The sequence below is a fragment of the Marmota flaviventris genome, chromosome 19 (genome assembly GCF_047511675.1).
Source record: "Marmota flaviventris isolate mMarFla1 chromosome 19, mMarFla1.hap1, whole genome shotgun sequence".
Lineage (NCBI taxonomy): Eukaryota > Metazoa > Chordata > Mammalia > Rodentia > Sciuridae > Marmota > Marmota flaviventris.
This window is the reverse complement of record NC_092516.1, coordinates 33,776,399-33,798,782: the sequence shown is the minus strand read 5'-3', so window position 1 is coordinate 33,798,782 and position 22,384 is coordinate 33,776,399. Positions and strand designations below refer to the sequence as shown.

The 22,384-nt window shown below is 41.7% G+C and overlaps 1 pseudogene; it reads left to right on the top strand.

The window, feature by feature from the left end:
• LOC139702859 (guanine nucleotide-binding protein subunit alpha-12-like) overlaps positions 1–19,599 on the top strand; it is a 32,936-nt pseudogene extending 13,337 nt beyond the window's left edge.
• The last annotated feature ends 2,785 nt before the right edge of the window (positions 19,600–22,384 follow it).

The window sequence follows — 22,384 nt, the reverse complement described above, 5'->3', positions numbered from 1 at the left end:
GGGGTTCAACCAGCTTCCTGCAACCAACTCCAGAGGGACAAGGGACTCTAAAAACACCTTTTCCTGTCCCAAGCCCTTCCCTTCCTGCCTAAGCCCCATAAAATCCCAGTCCGGTGGAGCTCCCATGCGGTTTCTCCTCACACCCTTCTCCTGTCCACTCTGTGGGTCTGATGAATTGCCGCCCAGGAGTGAATCTCAAATAAAGCCTTGTTCAGCAGCCTTTTTAAATCTGCCTCCTTTGGTCGCTGCCCACCTTGTCTTATTCTTACAATTATGACTTTGTGTTTTTTGTTGCTGACTTTCATTGTTCTGCAGTGAGTTACAAAGTCATAGTTATAGGCCACAGGACTTCTCCTTTTGAGTTTTATCAGTGCTCACCATGAGCATGTTTGCATCTCTGTTCAAGTGCCTTCCCTCTTTGTTCAGATTTAATGTGTATTATCTTGTTAATCCACAGATGTACAAATTCTCTTGTTAGTAATTTAGCAAACATGTAGTTATTGGTTTACTGGTTGCATATTTCTGAGTCATAGTGGTTTGCATTATACTTGCTTGTTTATGGTTTTAAACGCATTTAAATGGAATATAGCAAGCGTAGACTAAGAACAATGATATAAATATAGCAAGTGAAAAAAAAAGAAAGCCATAATATTTAGTTGACATAGTAGATATTTTATTGATGAAAATTATATTCCACTGTCAGCCTTACTTGTTTTGGAAAATATTGCCTCCCTTTATTTCTTTGAATCATGTTTAACAAAGCCATGCCTTGGATTCTGTTTCTGACCCTCCCTGTTTGTGGACAGGTGAATTGGCATTCTGACTTCATATGTCATGCTGCAAGGGAGATTTGATGTACCTTTTGAATTCTGCTCAGCAGTTATTTGATCTTCCTCAGGGTCCTCCTGGCAGTTGTTATAAGTGCTATCTGGGCCATTGTGTGTGTCAGTGTGAAAGGTTAAAGAGTAGCTTTTTCTATTGGACACCTATTCCTTTTTATTTAATAGCTTATTGAGATGTAATTTGCATACGCTGTGATGCACCTATTTAAAGTGTACAACTCAGGGGTTTATAGTACACATCAGAGTTGGGCAACTATCACCACAATCAACTTCAGAATATTTCATCACCTCCAAAAGAAATCCTGTCAGTACCCATTAGCAGTCATTCACCATTTCCCCCCGGTTCACCCAGCCCTAGGCGTCCTCTCATCTCCATTCTGTCTCCATAGATTTGCCTATTCTGGACATAACAGAAGTGGAATTATCCACTATGTGACCTTTTGACTGGCTTCTTAGTGTAAAATCTTCAGGGTTCATCCATGTTATTTTACATGCTCAGACCTTCATTCTTTCTTATGGCTGAATAAGTTTATATTGAAGGAATTGACTCATTTTACTCATCAGTTGGTGAATATTTGACTATTTCCCTTTTTGAACTATTACTAATAATGCTGCTATGAATATTTGCACACAAGTTTTTGTACAGACATGTGTTTTCATTTCTCCCAGGTATGTACCTGGGTCTGCCACACGACCAGCACTGGCTTCATTAAAGAAGGTTCGATTCATGAGTAAAAGCTAGGGAGTTTTAAATTAAAGAGATAAGATTCTAATTACCTTTAAAACCAGCTCCAGGACGGCTTCTCCTAGCTCCCGCCTCCAGCCACCTAATGAGGTAGCGAGGTTTATTAAAGAGGCTACCGAGAGAGAGAGAGAGAGAGAGAGAGAGAGAGAGAGAGAGAGAGAGAGAGAGAGAGAGAGAGAGAAATTGCAGGGAAAATCCCATCTAATGAAGTGTTAAGGGGGGGCAGCATCCCAAGGTCAGGGGCCAGATACGCCTCTGCACGGACAAGCCCTCGGACCTGGAAAAGGGTGGGGAAAGCTCTGACACAGCTGTGTCTAAGCGCCTCTCACCCAGCCAGGGAGGTAACTCAAATCACGTGTGAGGATAGCTTCCCACACCTGGGAGTAGAGTTGCTGGGTCATTTGGTAACTCTACCTTTAACCTTTTAAGGAACTGCCAAACTTCTAAGGAACTGCACCTTTTACTTTCCCAAAAGATCATAAATATCAAACTAAAAATTTTCCCGACAGCAAAGGAAACAACCTAGAATCTGAAGAGAGAGCCTACAGAATTGGGAGAAAAGCTTTGCCACCTTCACCTCCAATACAGCATTAATCTTCCTATATATGAAGAACTGAAAAAACTGAACACCAATAAAATAACCCAATCAATAAATAGGCAGAGGATCTTCTGCGACCATAGAAGTGTCTATGGTCAGTCAACAGATGAAAAAAGTCAACATCTCTAGTAATTAGAGAAAAACAAATTAAATGGCAATTATTAAGAGTTCAAGTAACAATAAATGTTGGTGAGGATGTGGAGAAAAAGGTACACGCTTACGTTGTTGGTGGGACTGCAAATTGGTGCAACCACTCTGGAAAGCATAATGGAGATTCCTCAGAACACTTGGAATGGAACCACCATTTGATAACCACCAGTTATCCCATGTACCCGAAGTACTTAAAATAACATACTGTAGTGATGCAACCACACAGTGTTTATAGCAGCTCAATTGACAATAGCTAAGCTATGGAACCAATCTAGATGCCCACCAACAGATGAATGGAGAAAGAAAATGTGGTATACATACAAAATGAAATATTACTCAGCCTTAAAGAAGAATGAAATTATGTCATTTGCCAGTAAATGGATGAACTGGATACTATCATGCTAAGTGAAATAAGCCAATCCCAAAAAACCAAAGGCTGAATGTTCTCTCATATGTGGATGCTAACATATAAGGTGGTGGGGAGAGAAGTTCATTGGATTAGACAAAGGGGAATGAAAGGAAGGGAGGGAGTAGTGGGGGTGAGAGAATAGGGAAAACAGAATGTATCAAACATAACTTTACTGTGTTCATATAAGAATACATGATCACTTTAACTTCTCACCTTCTACACCACAAGAATGGGAAGTTAGAGTCCATGTATATATAATATGTCAAAATGCATTCTACTGTCATGTATATCTAAAACAAGAACAACAAATACTGTGGAAAAGGTAAGAAGCAAACAAAAAATCCAGGTAGGAAAAAGTATTTGTAACACTTTAAATAAGGAAGCAGTGTCCTTAGCATATAATGTCTTCTGCAGTGACTACGAAGAGAACCCACAGGCAGTAGAAAGACAGGCAGACAACACGAGCAGTAGAGAAAACAAATGACTTTCAAATGTATAAAATGTTTAGCTTCAATTACAAAATAAAATCTGTTAGTACATTGCTCTGGTGAGGCTGGGTAGAAATAGGCAGCTCTTTTTTTTTTCCCCCAATGCCAGGGGTGGAACCCGGGCAATTGCATGCCAGGCAAGTCCTCTGCCATGAGCCAGGTCCCTAGCCCTCAGGCAGCTCATTTTGTTGGTGAGAAAGTAAATTAATTGAATCCCTTGGGATTGTATACACCCATTTTTCCTATATATTTGACGTGTGCAAAGGAGCTCTTGTAGGGATCTTCATCATGGTGCTGTTCCTAGAAATAAAACATCAGAAAACACTATGTGTGTCCAAAGTTCATTGATTAGGTGAACCTACTTCATCCATTTCATGGTCTGCTGTGCACCTTTACGTGAGAAAGTGATTCCTGGATATGGATTTGTGGCAGGCCCCTCCCCTGTGCCTCTGATAGTGTCCAGCCGAGGGCACACTAGCCCAGAAGCTCTGCCTGACCTCTGCCTTTAGGCTGCTGGCACTGAAACAGGTTGCACAGTGGTGGGGGGAAAAAGAAAGAGAAAATAAGTTGTGAACAGTAAAGGGTGATTTCGTGTGGGCTAAGGTACAAGACATCATATGTCATTTGCTGGTCTTCTAAACAGAATATAATATGTAATGTTATGTACTTTCCATGGAAGGAGACACAGCTACTTGTTATTTCTAGAAAAAGTAACTGAGGACTAGGGTTCAGGGAAAGGAGGAGGTTCTAAAACTTAATTTATTATTATCATTATCATCATCATTGTTGTGTGGTACTTTGGATGGAACCCAGACGTTTTGCGTGCTAGGCAAGTGTCCTACCACTCAGTCCTAAAATGGAGTTTTTATCAACTTGACCCATTTGCAGTTTTTAACTGTTACTTGTGTTACCTTCACTGAATCAGTGAGGTTTTTTTCCCTATAAATTTTACTTTCAAGTCTGCTTTTTTAAAATAATTAACACATTGGTAATTCTTGGTACGTGTATAATTTCCATTGTGCCTTTATTTTATTAGTCACCTCTCAATAATTAATTCAACATTTGAGCATAAAGACAATGTATTTAGCTTTGGGTTGATATTTCTCTATAAAAGAAATATCACAAGTTGTAGAGGGAGCATTTGGAACAAATATAATTCTATTATCTGTGTTCAAAAGGTTGATCCTCTTTTTCTATAAATATATATGAGCAAGTATTTGATGGGAATACTCTTGATATTATCGTAGTCATTTCTTTTTCTATTATTTTGTGTGCTTCTGTGTGTGCATGTGTGCGTGGCTCTCAGGATTGAACCCAGAGACGCTCTACCACTGAGTCATATCCCCAAGCCTTTTTATTTTTATTTTGAGATAGGGTCTATTTCTATTCATGACGTCTTTAAGCATCAGAGCTGCTTGGGTTCTCTCATAGCAAATCAGAAGTTCACACTCTCCCTTGTAGTGGACAGCCTTCAAGTACACCCACATGCCACATGATAATGTTTTGGTCAGTGATGGTCCACATATATGATATTGATCTCACACGATAGTATCGCCTGTTGATATAGGAGCCAACTTAGCCTCTGTAAGTGAACTCTGTGACTTCCCCCAAAGACACATTTCCTATGGGCACATTTTTTCAGTCCTTATCCTGAGCGTTAAATGATGCATGACTGTGTGAGAAGATTCTGTTCAAACTAAATTCTCTTCTACACCTTTAAAAGTCCCAATAATTTTGGCTCAAATTCAACTCATAGTTTGCCAATTCCTATCTCTGCTGGCCACCTGGTCTAGACATATTGCAGTTAGGCATATTTCATCCTTTTTTAAAAACTATTTTATTCTAATTAGTTACACATGACAGTAGAATACATTTTGGCACATTTTACATAAATGGAGTATAAGTTCTCATTCTTCTGGTTGTACATGAGGTAGAGTTACACTGGTCATATAATCATATCTGCATATAGGGTAATAATGTACCATTCATTCTACTGTCAATCCTACCCTCATGACCCTTCCCCTTCCTTCACTCCTCTCTGTCTAATCTAAAATACCTCTATTCTCCACACCTGCATTATTGGGAATTAGAATCTGCACATTTGTTCTTTGGGATTGGCTTAGTTCACATAGCATAATATTCTTCAGCTCCATCCATTTACCAGCAAATGCCATAATTTCATTCTTTTCAAGGCTGAGTAATATTCCATGTATATATATCCATTCATCTGTTGAAGAGCACCTAGGTTGGTTCCATAGTTTAGCTATTGTGAATTGAGCTGCTATAAACAATTGTTGTGTCTGCGTCACTGTAGTATGCTGATTTTAGATCCTTTGGCTATAAACCTAGGAGTGGGATGACTGGGTCAAATGGTGGTTCCATTCCAAGTTTTCCGAGGTATCTCCTTACTGCTTTCCAGAGTGGTTCTGTCAATTTGCAGTCCCACCAGCAATGTATGAGTTTCCCCATATCCTTGCCAGCCTTTATTGTTGCTTGTGTTCTTGATAGCAGGCACAGTCAATCTTAATATATGTGATTACCTTGTTTTAAAATGGAGTAACATGTGCAGATTCTGTTTGATATGTACTTTCACCTCTGCAACTTTTTTTCCTTCTATGGATACAGTCTGATGCAGCAATAATGATAGTTATACTGGGGAGATAACAGAGTGAATCATTGTGCTTTGCAGTTAACTACTTGTAGCATAAGGTGACATGTAGGATCACTACAGTACAGTTTGTCGGCCCGTTCCTCACAGATTCTAATTAAATGGGAATGACAGTATTTTACTATAGTACTTTAAAATTTCAAAATCTCTGTTTGGAGAAGGTAGTTGGGATCCTAAAGAAATAGAAATCGGGCAGGGTGCTGTGGCACATGCCTATAATCTCAGCAGCTCAGGAAGCTGAGTAAGAGCATCATGATTTCAGAGTCACCCTCAGCAAATTAAGGAGGCCCTAAGCAGGACCCAACATGGCGGCCGGCGAGGAGGCAGCACTTTCAATGCCTCCGCAGTAATGGGATCGGAGAGACCCATTAATACACCTACATGCTACCTGCTGAGAAACTTCTAGCAAAATTCCGCTGAAAGGAGACCTGCCGGGAATTAGTAAGTTTATTGGAGGTGTCAATTTGTCCCAGACGAGTGAATCTCGGCAACGCGGAGCAGGGGCACAGTCCCGCCGGCCGCCGCCTAAACGGCCACTGCCCACACGTTGCAGCGAACGTACCAACGGCCGCTGCCTGCCTGGGCCCCCGCCGGCCCGGCTCTGTGAACAGCCCCGCCCGCACGGGGGAATCAGGAGTGGCACGGGACCCGCGGCTCGGAACTCCCAGCTACCGCTCCCACCAGTGCTGACAACTGAGGTCTCTTGCACCAGCTTCCGGGGGCGTGGCTACCAGAGGGCAAGCAAACTCGCTGGGGGTTCTCAGCCCCAAGCTCTACAAACTTAGGGTCCGAGGGAATGGCAAACAGGGAGAGTGTGCCCAGGCGTTCATGAAAACAGGGATCACAGGAGTAGCAGACCTGGCGTGTAGCCAGTATTGTTGTGAGCATCACCGGTGAGAGGGGCCTGGCTCGAGGAAAAGTGGGGAAGTGACTAGACACAAGAGAAGGCCCTAGGCACTCAAGATTGGAGACCCGCCCAGTCCGGGAGGAAGAGCTGCTGCACAGTGATTGGCTCCCGCCTTCTGAGAGGAGAAGCTTGGCCCGGTGGGCACAGCTCCACCTACTGGAAGAGTAGTTAATAGAACTCTAAGACTGCATTTATTAAATTTTTTTTTGTTGCTATTTTTTTAAAATTTTTTAAAATTCATTTTATTTTATTTTTTTAATTTTAATTTTCATTATTATTATTATTATTTTTAATTCTTTTTAATTTTCTATTTTTTTCTTTTTCTTTTTTTTTAATTCTTTTCTTCTGTCTTTTCATTTCTTTTCAATTTTCTTATTCCCCCTTCCTTGAATTCTACCTGCTTACTCTCATTCTCTTTAGTGACTTCTTCCCTTCCCTTCTAATACCTTTCCTCCCAAATATCAAATAAATTTATAGGAGTAAACAGTAACTCAGCAGTCAAACAGAACAAGAAGCAACATGAGCAGCATGAAAAAGCAAGGAAGAAAAGGAGTACAAACAATGCAGGACAGCCTAAATATTCAGGAGGATATAGAGTCATCAGAAAAATGGTCATATAAAGAACTAAAGAGGATACGAGACAGCAAATTCAAGCAGCGAAAGAACACATTGAATTACATAAACAGATAAAAGAAGAAGTTAAGCATCTTTATCAGGAGATAGAGATTATAAAAAAGAATCAAACAATAATCTTAGAAATGAAGGAAATTATAAACCAAATTAAAAACTCAAATGAGAGTATCACTAATAGAGTGGAACAAGTAGAAGCCAGAACGTCAGATAATGAAGACAAAATATATCATCTTGAAAAGAGTCTAGCCAACTCAGATAGGCTGGTTAAAAATCACAAGAGAAACATCCAAGAGATATGTGATAACATAAAAAAAAACAAATTTAAGAGTCATCGGGATAGAGGAAGGTATAGAGATTCAAACCAAGGGAATGAGTGACCTGCTAAATGAAATAATTACAGAAAACTTTCCAGAAATAAAAAAGGAAACAGATATACAAATTGTAGATGCATACAGGACACCGAGCATACAAAATCACAGTAGACCAACGCCAAGACACATTGTTATGAAGATATCCAATATACAGAACAAAGAGAAAATATTAAAAGCTACAAGAGAAAGGAGGCAGATTACATTCAGGGGTAAACCAATAAGGTTAACAACGGATTTTTCATCACAGACGCTGAAAGCGAGAAGATCCTGGAACAACGTATTTCAAACACTGAAAGACAATGGATGCCAACCAAGAATTCTGTATCCAGCAAAATTAAGCTTCAGGTACAACAACGAAATACAAATCTTTCATGATAAACAAAAGCTAAAAGAATTTGCAGCCAGAAAACCAGCATTGCAAAGCATCTTGAGCAAAACACTACACGAGGAAGAAATGAAAAACAATAACCAAAGCCAACAGTGGGAAGTACCTCAGTAAAGACAGATGGCGGGGGGAAAGCTAATCATGGAGAAACAAACTAAATTAAAAAAAAAGAGAGATAAATAATCAAACATGGCTGGAAGTACAAACCATATATCAATAGTAACTCTAAACGTTAATGGTTTAAACTCTCCAATAAAGCGACATAGGCTGGTAACATGGATTAAAAAAACAAATCCAACAATATGCTGCCTCCAGGAGACACATCTGACTGGAAAAGACATACACAGGCTGAAGGTGAAAGGCTGGGAAAAAATATACCACGCACACGGTCCTCACAAGCAAGCAGGGATGGCCATCCTCATATCGAATAAAATCGACTTCAAGACTAAGTTAATCCAAAGGGATAAGGAAGGACATTATATACTGTTAAAAGGAACCATTCACCAACAAGATATAACAATTATCAATATTTATGCACCAAATAATGGTGCTGCGACGTTCATAAAACAAATTCTCCTCAAGTGCAAGAATCAAATAGACCACAACAATAATTATGGGTGACTTCAACACACCTCTCTCACCATTGGACAGATCCTCCAAACAAAAGTTGAATAAAGAAACTATAGAACTCAATATCACAATCAGTAACCTAGACTTAACTGACATATATAGAATATATCAACCATCATCAAGTGGATATACTTTTTTCTCAGCATCACATGGATCCTTCTCAAAAATAGACCATATATTATGCCATAGGGCAACCCTCAGTAAATATAAAGGGGTGGAGATAATACCATGCATTTTATCTGATCATAATGGAATGAAACTGGAAATCAATGATAAAAGAAGGAAGGGAAAATCCTATATCACATGGAAAATGAACAATATGTTACTGAATGATCAAGGGGTTACAGAAGACATAAAGGAGGAAATCAAAAAATTCTTAGAGATAAATGAAAATACAGACACAACATATCGGAATCTATGGGACACAATGAAAGCAGTTTTAAGAGGGAAATTCATCGCCTGGAGGTCATTCCTCAAAAAAAGGAAAAACCAACAAATAAATGAGCTCACACTTCATCTCAAAGCCCTAGAAAAGGAAGAGCAAAACAACAGCAAATGCAGCAGAAGGCAAGAAATAATTAAAATCAGAGTGGAAATCAACGAAATTGAAACAAAAGAAACTATTGAAAAAATTAACAAAACTAAAAGTTGGTTCTTCGAAAAAATAAATAAGATTGACAGACCCTTAGCCATACTAACGAAGAGAAGAACAGAGAGAACTCAAATTACTAACATACAGGATGAAAAAGGCAATATCACAACAGATGCTACAGAAATACAGAAGACAATTAGAAATTATTTTGAAAACCTATATTCCAATAAAATAGAAGATAGTGAAGACATTGATAAATTTCTTAAGACATATGATTTGCCCAGACTGAGTCAGGAGGATACACACAATTTGAACAGACCAATATCAATGGATGAAATAGAAGAAGCAATCAAAAGACTACCAACCAAGAAAAGCCCAGGACCGGATGGGTATACAGCGGAGTTTTACAAAACCTTTAAAGAAGAATTAATACCAATACTTTTCAAGTTATATCAGGAAATAGAAAAAGAGGGAGCTCTTCCAAATACATTCTATGAGGCCAACATCACCCTGATTCTGAAACCAGACAAAGACACCTCCAAGAAAGAAAACTACAGACCATATCTCTGATGAACCTAGATGCAAAAATCCTCAATAAAATTCTGGCGAATCGGATACAAAGGCACATCAAAAAAATTGTGCACCATGATCAAGTAGGATTCATCCCTGGGATGCAAGGATGGTTCAATATATGGAAATCAATAAATGTTATTCACCACATCAATAGACTTAAAGATAAGAACCATATGATCATCTCGATAGACGCAGAAAAAGCATTCGACAAAGTACAGCATCCCTTTATGTTCAAAACATTAGAAAAACTAGGGATAACAGGAACTTACCTTGACATTGTAAAAGCTATCTATGCTAAGCCTCAGGCTAGCATCATTCTGAATGGAGAAAAATTGAAGGCATTCCCTCTAAAATCTGGAACAAGACAGGGATGCCCTCTATCACCACTTCTATTCAATATAGTTCTAGAAACACTGGCCAGAGCAATTAGACAAAAGAAAGAAATTAAAGGCATAAAAATTGGAAAAGAAGAACTTAAATTATCACTATTTGCGGATGACATGATTCTATACCTAGCAGACCCAAAAGGGTCTACAAAAAATCTACTAGAACTAATAAATGAATTCAGCAAAGTGGCAGGATATAAAATCAACACGCATAAATCAAAGGCATATCTGTATATCAGCGACAAAACTTCTGAAACGGAAATGAGGAAAAACACTCCATTCACAATATCCTCAAAAAAAATAAAATACTTGGGAATCAACCTAACAAAAGAGGTGAAAGATTTATACAATGAAAACTACAGAACCCTAAAGAGAGAAGTAGAAGAAGATCTTAGAAGATGGAAAAATATACCCTGTTCATGGATAGGCAGAACTAACATCATCAAAACGGCGATATTACCAAAAGTTCTCTATAGGTTTAATGCAATGCCAATCAAAATCCCAATGGCATTGCTTGTAGAAATAGATAAAGCAATCATGAAATTCATATGAAAAATAAAAGACCCAGAATAGCAAAAGCAATTCTAAGCAGGAAGTGTGAATCAGGCGGTATAGCAATACCAGATTTCAAACTATATTACAGAACAATAGTAACAAAAACAAAAATAGTAACAAAAACAGCAATAGTAACAAAAAAAATAGTAACAAAAACAGCATACTGGTACCAAAACAGGTGGGTGGCCAATGGTACAGAATAGAGGACACAGAGACTAATCCACAAAGTTACAACTATCTTATATTTGATAAAGGGGCTAAAAGCATGCAATGGAGGAAGGATAGCATCTTCAACAAATGGTGTTGGAAAACTGGAAATCCATATGCAACAAAATGAAACTGAATCCCCTCCTCTCACCATGCACAAAAGTTAACTCAAAATGGATCAAGGACCTTGATATCAAATCAGAGACTCTGCGTCTGATAGAGGAAAAAGTTGGCTCCGATCTACAGATTGTGGGGTCAGGCTCCAAATTCCTTAATAGGACACCCATAGCACAAGACTTAATAGCAAGAATCAACAAATGGGACTTACTTAAACTAAAAAGTTTTTTCACAGCAAGAGAAACAATAAGAGAGGTAAATAGGGAGCCTACATCATGGGAACAAATTTTTACTCCTCACACTTCAGATAGAGCCCTAATATCCAACGTGTACAAAGAACTAAAAAAATCAGACAATAAGATAACAAATAACCCAATCAACAAATGGGCCAAGGACCTAAACAGACACTTCTCAGAGGAGGACATACAATCAATCAACAAGTACATGAAAAAATGCTCACCATCTCTAGCAATCAGAGAAATGCAAATCAAAACCACCCTAAGATACCATCTCACTCCAGTAAGATTGGCAGCCATTATGAAGTCAAACAACAACAAGTGCTGGAGAGGATGTGGGGAAAAGGGTACTCTTGTACATTGCTGGTGGGACTGCAAACTGGTGCGGCCAATCTGGAAAGCAGTATGGAGATTCCTGGGAAAGCTGGGAATGGAACCACCATTTGACCCAGCTATTGCCCTTCTTGGACTTTTCCCTGAAGACCTTAAAAAAGCGTACTACAGGGATACTGCTACATCGATGTTCATAGCAGCACAATTCACAATTGCTAGACTGTGGAACCAACCCAGATGCCCTTCAATAGATGAATGGATAAAAAAAATGTGGCATTTATACACCATGGAGTATTACGCAGCACTAAAAAATGACAAAATCATAGAATTTGCAGGGAAATGGATGGCACTAGAGCAGATTATGCTTAGTGAAGCTAGCCAATCCCTAAAAAACAAATACCAAATGTCTTCTTTGATATAATGAGAGCAACTAAGAACAGAGCAGGGAGGAAGAGCAGGAAGAAAAGATTAACATTAAACAGATACATGAGGTGGGATGGAAAGGGAGAGAAAGGGAAATTGCATGGTAATGGAGGGAGACCCTCATTGTTATACAAAATTACATATAAGAGGTTGTGAGGGGAATGGGAAAATAAACAAGGAGAGATATGAATTACAGTGGATGGGGTAGAGAGAGAAGATGGGAGGGGAGGGAGGGGGGATGGTAGAGGATAGGAAAGGTAGCAGAATACAACAGTTACTAATAGGGCATTATGTAAAAATGTGGATGTGTAACCGATGTGATTCTGCAATCTGTATTTGGGGTAAAATTGGGAGTTCATAACCAACTTGAATCTAATGTATGAAATATGATATGTCAAGAGCTTTGTAAGGTTTTGAACAACCAATAAAAAAATGAAATAAAAAAAAGGAGGCCCTAAGTAACTCAGCAAGACCCTGTCTCCAAATAAAATATAATAAAGGAGTGGGGATATGGCTAGTGGTTGAGCACCCCTAGGTTCAGTCCCTGGTACCAAGAGAGAAAAGAAATTGAAATCACTATAGAAGGAAATAAAGAGGAAGATTTTTGTGGGAAGGTGAAGTATGATGATGGGTTGACAGGGCAGGACTGTGCTGGGCCTCAAGTCCTTCATTTGTGGGAACACTCTGAAACACCCTGCTGTCCTGCTTGGTGCAGCCACCCACTGAGCCTTAGAGTCCATAAGAATAAGAATCATCCAAGAAGCTGGGCATGGTGGTGCATGCCTGCAGTCCTAGCAGCTAGAGAGGCTGAGGCAAGAGGATTGCAAGTTCAAAGCCAGCCTCAGCAACAGCAAGGTGCAAAGCAATTCAGTGAGACCCTGTCTTTAAATAAAATACAAAAAAGGGGGGGCTCAGTAGTTGAGCCCTTTCAATGCCCAGTACCCCACCCCCAGAAAAAGAGTCATCCTAGGAAGCTCCGTCTACCTCTTCCCCAGGAGGTTCTCTACACCTTGCTAACTCTGCTTCTCTCACTTTCCCTTGCCCTGATGGGAGCCAAGGTCTCTGGAACTGAAGAGAAATACATGTTCTATGACCCCTAGAACCAGGGAAAGCCTTGAGAAAAAGAGAATGAGTGCAAGCAGTGGACTTTGCTACGGTGGACTTTTCTCAGGGTCGAGATTTCCTGTCCCAGATGAATCATGTTCAAAAAGAGGGCGAAATATATGTAATATCAGTCTTTAACAGTTAGATCCCCTGAGAGAAAGGCCAGTTGAGCTCACTGTCCAGATGGGGAATTTCAAAACACAGAGGGGACATGGGGGAGCCAGCAGTTTCTTTGAGTGGAAAGGACAGAGTTGGGTGTCTAAGGAGACATAGCTGGAGGTCATGGTGCAGAGAACCTGAGAGAGATGAGACATGCAGAGGCTCCCAGTTGGGTCTGAACGTGGTGAGCGCACAGTGGGAGGTGAGAGCAAGGTCCAAGCAAATTCTGGCTTTACCCCTCTTCCCTTGCTTCCTAGACATCCAAATATGGCTTTTGTTCACTACCTGAGGCAGAAAAGCACACAGAGAGGTGTCCCCTGGAGGTTGGATATGTGGTTTTTCTCTCACCATTGTCACTTTTACTCTCTCAGCAAGGGTTTAGACTCAGGCCATGTTCAACTTTAGCCAGGGCTGGCCACAATGTTCCTGGCCACCCAACCACTTCCAGGTAGCAGTGCTGGGCATGGTTTCATTTTTGCTGAATGAATTGAATGCCACAGATGAGCTGGGGACACTGAGAAAACGGGAAGGGTTATGTGGCACTCTTTGGGATGAATCAGTACTTACTACTGGGTAGGATAGATTTAGATGGCAGGGCACAGTGTCAGTCTACCCGGCCTGATGATGGATGTGGTTATCTGCAAAAGTATGACTGTTTATTTCAAGGCTTGGTTAATGTTTTAGATCATGGGAAATCAGGGGTCAGGGGAATTCAAGGACAGACATGATTGCATGTATAAAACATGGGCTAGCATATAGGGGGAAATCCCACAGTCTCCACCCACATATGCTCCACCTCTCTGTGTGCTCTAGCAGTCTGTATTTCCCAGCTGTAGAGTCAACATCACCTTTATTAACTTTTTAGTGCTGTGTATTTCTAATATAAGATGTGCAGAAAGCCCTCTTCTGCCTCTGGTGCAGCCACCATCAGCCTGTGTTCCTCAGGGACCCAATGACAAGCTGCCTGAACATCCACTGAGGACATGCCATGTGCCCAAGGACAACACCTTTCTCGTTTGAACTCCTGAGATGTCTGAGATGTTTCCATGGCATAACTTAGTGTTTTGGTCAGTTTTCCATGACAAAAAAAAAAAAAAACCTGGATAACCCTCTTAAAAGGAGGAAAGGTTCACTTTGGCTCTTGATCTCAGAGCCAAAGCCATGACTGAAACAGTCATGGTTCAGTCCATGGTTGCTTATCCTGTTGCTTAGGGCCTGTGGGTGCCCAGAATCTTATGGTTGGAGCATGAAGCATAGCAGGTCTATTGACCTCATGGCAGTCAAGAAGGAAAGAGAGAAACAGGAAGGGGCCCGTGTTCCAATACCTCCTCAAGGGCACACCCTCATTGACTTGACTACCTCTTAATTTACCCCCGCCTTCTAAAAATTCCACTACCTCCCAATAGCAAGACAAAGCCTCCAGTGCATGGGCCTTAGGGGACACCGCAGATCCAAACCACTGTCCCTAGTGCATCCTGATTTTAAATCATTAATGGAACTCAATGAAAAATTTTGGGGTTTAGAATTGCTATATTTTTCAAGTGTTACCTGCCAATCAGCCCAAACTATCTTACAAGATTGAGTAGAAGACATCTGTTCTTATGTGCAAATACATGCAAAGCAGTATTTTATGATGCTAGTGGAAAAAAATAGTTATGTTAGAGATGGTTCTGTTTTCACCTTGTGTTCTTAGTGGGGTGAGCTGCTGCGACTTCATGTTTGTAACTGCATGTGTGCTGTCTCTCTTGTCCAGGCTATTTCCTAGGTGTGGAAATACTTTTAAGTCTACTCAGTGACATGTCATTTTTCTTGATTTCTTCTTTACAAAGCATATAAATGGAGTGGTGGTCTTACATCTGCTACTGCTCTTTGGAAAGTGGAAAGGGTGCTATATACTAGGAAAAGTAGGTGACTACATGGAAATAAGAACATTCTGCAGAGATAATAAATTCTAAACAATATAATTCCCCATCATTTGATTTTTACTTAAACCTAAGGAAAATTTGTCCTTTTTCACATGAGGCAAGTACAATCAAATTTAGAATCCAGGCTTAGGAGACTGTATAACAGAAGTGCATAAACTTGGATCTATTTCACAAATCTATGTGAATTAAGTAGGATAAATATTAGTTTTGTTCAAGAGATACAAATTATAGCATTATGATCTTCTCAGTGGGTTCTTTTGGAGCAAATTTGGCAAAATGTATGAAAAGTTATCTGAAATATAAATACTAAAAGCAAAATGTAGAGGCAAGAATGGAAACAATCTGACAATTGTAGGTAAGAGAAACAAATAAAACTAAATGCTATGAAATACCAAAAAAAAAGTAAGTGCCAGTCCATTCATATCTTAACAACAGAATGTGCAGGGTGTACAGTATATTACAAGATAGAGTTCAAGCCTGCGAATTCTGTCTTGTAATATACTTGTTTGGAAAATGGATTATATGTTAGAAAAATGAAAAGTTAATAAAAGTTAAAGTAAAAACAATCATGAATTGATTTGGTATCTCACAGAACTTGTTTGATTTTAACAGAGGATAATTCTTGGAATTTAAAGGCTTGCTCTTTACCGTGTCATTCTTTAGATTTTAGATTTTTTCCAAGGTTGTTTTTGCTTTAATCCTATGGCATTTTTATTTTACTTGGATTAGTGTTTTATCCTTGAATTTCCCCAAAAGGAGAAAGTTGATATTTTACATCATATTTGAGCACACAGGCCTCTACTAATACTTGACAATTTTACTGTATTTGTAAAATAAATCTATGTCTCAATGTTGGTTTTTTCAAAGGATCTCACATATCAGAATTTTTTGCTTCTGGGACTGAGGGGTATAGCTGAGTGGTAGAGCCCGTGCTTAACATGAGCAAGGCCTTGGCTTCTATCCTTAGCACCAAATGAAAAAGATTAGTTCATTTCCCCAGAGTGAGGACTAAGAGTCAAAGAGCCCGGGCCATGCAGACCCAGGTTTTGTTTTAGAAAGTACCTCTTATGCTGTCTGAGCCTCAGTTTCCTCATTTGTACAATGAGTAATGATTAACCCACAGTTTGTGAGTCTTAAAGAATAACAGACATACAGGGTTTAGGATGGTGTTTAGAACAAAACCGTCTCCTGTAAGTGTGGAGCTTGTTTTCTTGGATGCTAGAACCTAGGGAACTGCATCCTGTTTGCCTGGGACAGTCCTGTGGTGTGCCTGTAGCCCTAGCCTGATTATTAACAGTGCCCCCTTTTGCTCTCAAAGTCTCTCCATTTGGGCAGTGATTATGTGTTCACCTCAGTTAGAGCCCAGAAGTAGCTTTAACCCCTATTGAAGCTGAGAAACAAATCAGGCTTTTTGTTGTGAGTCAGGCTTCAGATTGTCAGCTGCTCTCCACTGTGGGTATTGGTTACCAAGCACAAGTGGGAGGAATCCAAAATGGGTGTGGGTGTGCACAGATGTGTGTCCCCATAGCTGTATTTGTGTGGAAGTGAAGCTCTTCTCTGAAGAGGCAAGTGAGCAATTAGTTATTTTCTGTATTTCTGGGACCACTTGTAACTCTGAACCACAGAAGTTGATGTCTCAGCTGCTGTACATCCACCCAGTGCTCTTTGTGCCAGAAATGGTCTGGGCTTCTCTCCCAGCCACCTGTGTAGCAGATGGTATCCAGTGTGGCAAGACATTTTTAAATGGCACAATGGCAGCCATTATTGTCAGGTGAGGTCTTTCCATCTTCTATTTTAGTTTCTTCTTATCACAATGCATTTGAGAGGCAGTTGAACAAGCCTTTCTGAAGAACATGACAGGAAACCCAGTGTCCGTCAGCTTCCTCACAGTGTTAGAATTAGACTGAGAGACTCATGCATGAAAACTTAGAGACACTGGTTTGTACATTAGAAATAATTGTATTCACCTATTCATTTGTTGATGTTTTATTTCTTACTGGTTCTCATTTTTCTGCATTCTCTTTCTTCTAAGAAGGAAGAATACAGCTAAGCACAGGCCTACGCTGCCAGCAGCTCAAAACAGTGAGTCAGGAGGATCATAAGTTCAAAGCAAGCCTCAGCAACTATCAAGGCTCTCAGCAATTTAGCAAGACCCTGTCTCAAAATATAAAAATAATAATAATAATAATAAAAGGGCGAAGGATGTGCTCAGTGGACAAACATCCCTGGGGTCAATCCCTGTTATGAGAAGAAAAAAAAAAAGGAAGAATACAGACAACCAAACCAAAGGCAAAAACAAAGTTTTCTAAGACAAGAAAATTAAATATACTGCAGACTAAATTTAAATAGCATTGCAAAACCTAAATGAAGTCATAGTAAGGTTTTGGAATGTTATGTTCTAGAAGTGAGAAACAAAGAAGATATCTATTGTATAGAAACAAAAAGAAAAAGATAGTCTGCCTCACCCTGCAGAGCTGAACCCAAGAAACCTGTGAGGGGAAGTGGATTAAGAAAAACACACACACAGGTGTTGAGCTAGAGCTGGGATCTGTTGCACTGTGATGGAGAAACGCAACTGAAGAGCTGGCCCAGCAAGTTTATTTACATAGGATCTCATAATCAAGAAGTTAAGGACTATGGAGGCATTGTGTTCTTTGTGCACTAGAAGATTACAGGGCTAGAAACATTCTTGTAGGTGTTCCACTTTGCAATGCTTGGAGCTTCCTGCAGCACTTCAGGTGGCCCATTGTCCGAGTTGCTGTTAAGCCACCAGCTCAGAAGTAGCAGCGCTAGTGAAACATTGTGGTTATCTTGTCAGGCTTAGAATTCTTCTAGCCTCAGAAGCTCTGTGCCTGATTACCAAGGTTGAGATTGATAAGACTCTTGCACAGAGCCTCTTTGGGAAGGGCGTCACCATAGCAACAGAGCATCCTGTACCTTGCACAGAAACATTCCTAGGCAGCAGGTGCACCACAGCCATGAAGCAACCAGGGATCCAGTCTCAGTCACCATACTCTTTGGAGTACAGTGACTTCTGGAGAAGAAACTAGATGAGATCTTCCCATGGGACTTGGCAATAGAGCTTCTGATCATTCCTCCTCAGATTGAATGAGCCTCCATTCATTTTGAAATGAGGCATTCAGTCCTTTTTAACTTTGTTTCAAAGTGAATGTATAACTCTGCAAATTTGTTTCTAGTTTTTGGTTAAACTTCTTGCAAAGTTAGGGTAACTTTTGCCTTCACCCTTTCCTTTTGCCATATTTTGGTTCTTATTTTCTCCTGAATGTCTCCTTGTCCTGTATTTTACAGAACTACTTCCTTAGTAAGCAGGACACCAGGAAGGCCACCAAGGAGACTGTGGAACATGACTTCATTGTTCTTAAAAACCTTCTTAAGATGCTGGATGTGGGTGGCCAGCGGTCTCAACACCGAAGTGATTCCAGTGTTTAATGAGAACATGTCAATCCTGTTCATGATGTCCTCTAGCTAATACAACAAGGTTCTCACAGAGGACAGGCACACCAACTGGCTGATGGAGTCGATGAACATCTTTGAGACTATCATCAACTGCTCTTCTTCAACATCTCCATATTTTTTTTTCCTCAAGAAGGGGGACTTTCTGGTGGAGAGTGTGAAGATGGTCAGCATCAGGAAGCACTTCCTGGATTTCAAGGGCAACTTTACCAACTGAGGACGTCCAGCAGCACTTGGTCCAGTGTTTTGTCAGAAAGAGACAAGACCACAGCAAGCTGCTGATCCACCACTTCACTTCTGCCATAGACACCGAGAACATCCGCTTCGTGTTCCATGCTGTGAAAGACACGATCCTGCAGGAGAACCTGAAGGACATCATGCTGCAGTGAGAGGAAGCCCCCTCGTGCCTTTGTGAGGCAGCCTGTGTGGCTGTTGGCACTTGTGGCCTGTGTGGTCCTGCAGGACTTCTCAGATCCACGCCGTCGAATACCTGGCTCAAGAACGCTGGGCTCCAGCCCAGCCACGAGCTCTAGGCAAGAGGACGTGGGAACTCCATGTTAGCTACTGATTTGGGGACTAGTGAAACTACTGAAAATCCCAGTGCTCACATTGGTGTTAATCTGCAATACCTAATAACACAGCCTTCTTTTTACAGGAACTGCATTCCTTTCCTGACACAATTTAATCGAGGATGGTGTGTGCGCACACACCATCTCTTTAATGACTAAAACACAAAAACCAGCTGGCCTTGCACATGGCTTTTCTCTCTAACCTCTGAGTCTTCACTGAGACTAACCCAAAAGCTTCGCCTAGTGGTAGCTTGTAGAGATGCATGCCAGTGCTGCTGGGCACAGTGCCTGCTGGCCCTCCATCTCTGGCGCAGGGCCTGAGTGCCACCTCCCAAGTGAACTCACTGCCTTTAAAACTTGTGCCAATGTCCTAAGCGCCCCCAGTCCAGGTATATTAGGTTGAGCCGAGGATCTGTGTCAGGGTCCCCACTCCCTTCCATGGAGGACGAGGTTGAGAGCCATGGACCTGCTTTAATGCCCCAGCAGCAGTGTGGATTCGGGGCAGCCCTGGGCCCCCGTGGTGCCCTGTCCACATGCACACAGTGGTGCTTTGTACTCCTTACCCTTCCCTCCCCACCTAATGGCAAGGACATAAACCATATCTTACTTACAAGGCGTCTTCTGACCCAAAAGTTGCCAGCATGTGGAGTTTCCTCCTTTAGAAAATAGTGGGGATCTTCATCTCCCTCTTCTAGGCTTCTGGAAGCTAGCAAGGGTGCTAGTGCAGCCTTAGATCCTGCCACAGTGCTACAGAGTTCTGTCAATGAGCCCTCTTGAAGCCTGCCTTCCCTGGAGAAATCCAGGCTTCTACAGATGGCCTGCCCACCAGCACCTTTGGGCAGTGGCCCTTGTTCTCAGTGCTCCTTTCTGCCTCATTCTTGCCAGACAACGTGCTTCTATTGCTGTACAGAGCCGTGAGTGTTCTCAGATTGTGTTCCTGGTTGGTGCACGTGGCTGTGGGATGTACTTGGCTCAGCTGACAAAGCCAAGGCTGCCCAGATTCAAACATCATATACATGGATTCCTACTGTCCTGGGAGATTCAGATGCAAAGCCAGGGTTGAGGGCCATAAAAGTACACAGACGTGAGGTTCCTTCCAGGCTTGTGGAACTGTGATTAGCACAGTGAGGACTGCTACCTACCCAGCCTTCCCCTGGCTGTGGCCAGCAGCCTGCCTCTGGAGGAAGGTGGGTTTTCTTTCACTGGGTGTGACCATAGGAAACCCTTGCAAATGAGCAGTTCTCTGTGTGTCTCAGCCCTGCAGATTTTTGGTGCCATTCTCTCTAAGGAACCTCAGGTGTGGTTAGCAACTCAGATGTCAAAAATTGAAGTGACCTGTACCTCAGTGTCAGACTAGTACACTGTCTGTTCTGATCACTCCATCTGTCAGGCTGATAAAAGTTTTTCCAGGTTCACCTGCATGTTGGCAGCCAGAAACTCATCAACCCCTGGGGGTGGGTGAAGGGTGCTGAACTTGGGTGGGCGGGGGAAGGCCTGTTCACCTATACACACCATCACATGGGGAGTTCACCTGCAGGGTTCAACAAGCCTAGTTAGGAGAAACTTAAAGATAGATTTTCATGGAGTCTTGAATCTCTAGAACCTTGGAGAATTACCTTTGGACCTTATGCAAATTGATTTAAAGCATTCTAAACATCCTTCTTAACTCCATTAGAACTAAGTGAAACCAGTTGGCCTGTTACTGGCTGTGGCCTCAGGTGATCAGGAAGTTCAGTGTTGATATGCCCAGACCCCATTCAGAACCACTTAGTCCTGAGCCCACTTTCTGTTGCTCTGCTTGTCACCCATGGAGAGCAGCTGTGCATGCTGGAAGCTTGAGGCCCCAGGTGTGGGATGAGGTGGGGGTGGCATGTAGCTTTGGCACCTAAGCATTCATGACAAAACAGCAGGGAGCTGTCAGGAGTCTTAAGCACTGAGAGCCTTGATGCTCTGCCTTGGGCTCCTCCCTGGGAAGCACCGATGTGCACCAGAACTGCCCAGACGGGGCCACTGCGACAGGTAAAAAGTGTATTTCCTACCTTGGTGGTTAGTTAGCAGGTTCTGTAGATGTCATTTTGATAAATCTTATTAAAAGTTTCCTTAAACGACATGTGTCTTCCTGGTGTGTCACCTCCCATCCAACAGCCAGTTGCCACCCCACAGGCTACTACCGTACAGCGTGCCCCTGAATGTGACCATCCACTAACTGTGTCAGAGCAGAACAGTGACCTGGGTGGATCTTGAGTGCAGGTATAGCTGGGTTCACAGGCTTTGGGGTAAATCGCCACCTTCGGTCTGACACCGCTCCTAAAGCAGAGGTGTCCCTGGGCCTCACCGTGGACAGAATGCATGTGTCATGTGCACACATGGGCAAGTGAGGTAAGTGGGTGCCCCATGCCTGGCTCTGACCCAGCCCCTCTCCTGTGTTTCCTTCGCTCTGCCGCCTTCCCCCCCAGGTGCTGAACACTGGCTCTTCCTCATGCCCTGGAGCAGTCTCACATCCTACCCGGTGTTTATTCAGCAAGAGTCAGCCATTTTTCAACTTAATAGCCCTCAGAAGCACAGGCCTGTAGGTGTGGGCGAAGTATGAGAAGTCAGCAGGACGGTTGGGCCGGCAGGGCCGAGGGGAAAATGCTATTGGTGACGAGAGCGCAAGCATATGAGGTCCCCCACCAAACATGCCCCTTTTTTGTTAAATCACATCAAAAGCCTCAACTCTGGCTCAAAAATATGGAAACGTGAGCACTGATGAAGTGACAATTTAATAGGTCTTTCTAAGACCTCCAGCAAATGACTGAAGATGGGAGGCACCTGCTGGTCACTCAATGTATGGATGTCTAGGTGGCCAGGGCTCCCAGCCCATCCTCAGCAGTACAGCAAGAGCGACTCAGAGGAGGCCTTGCAC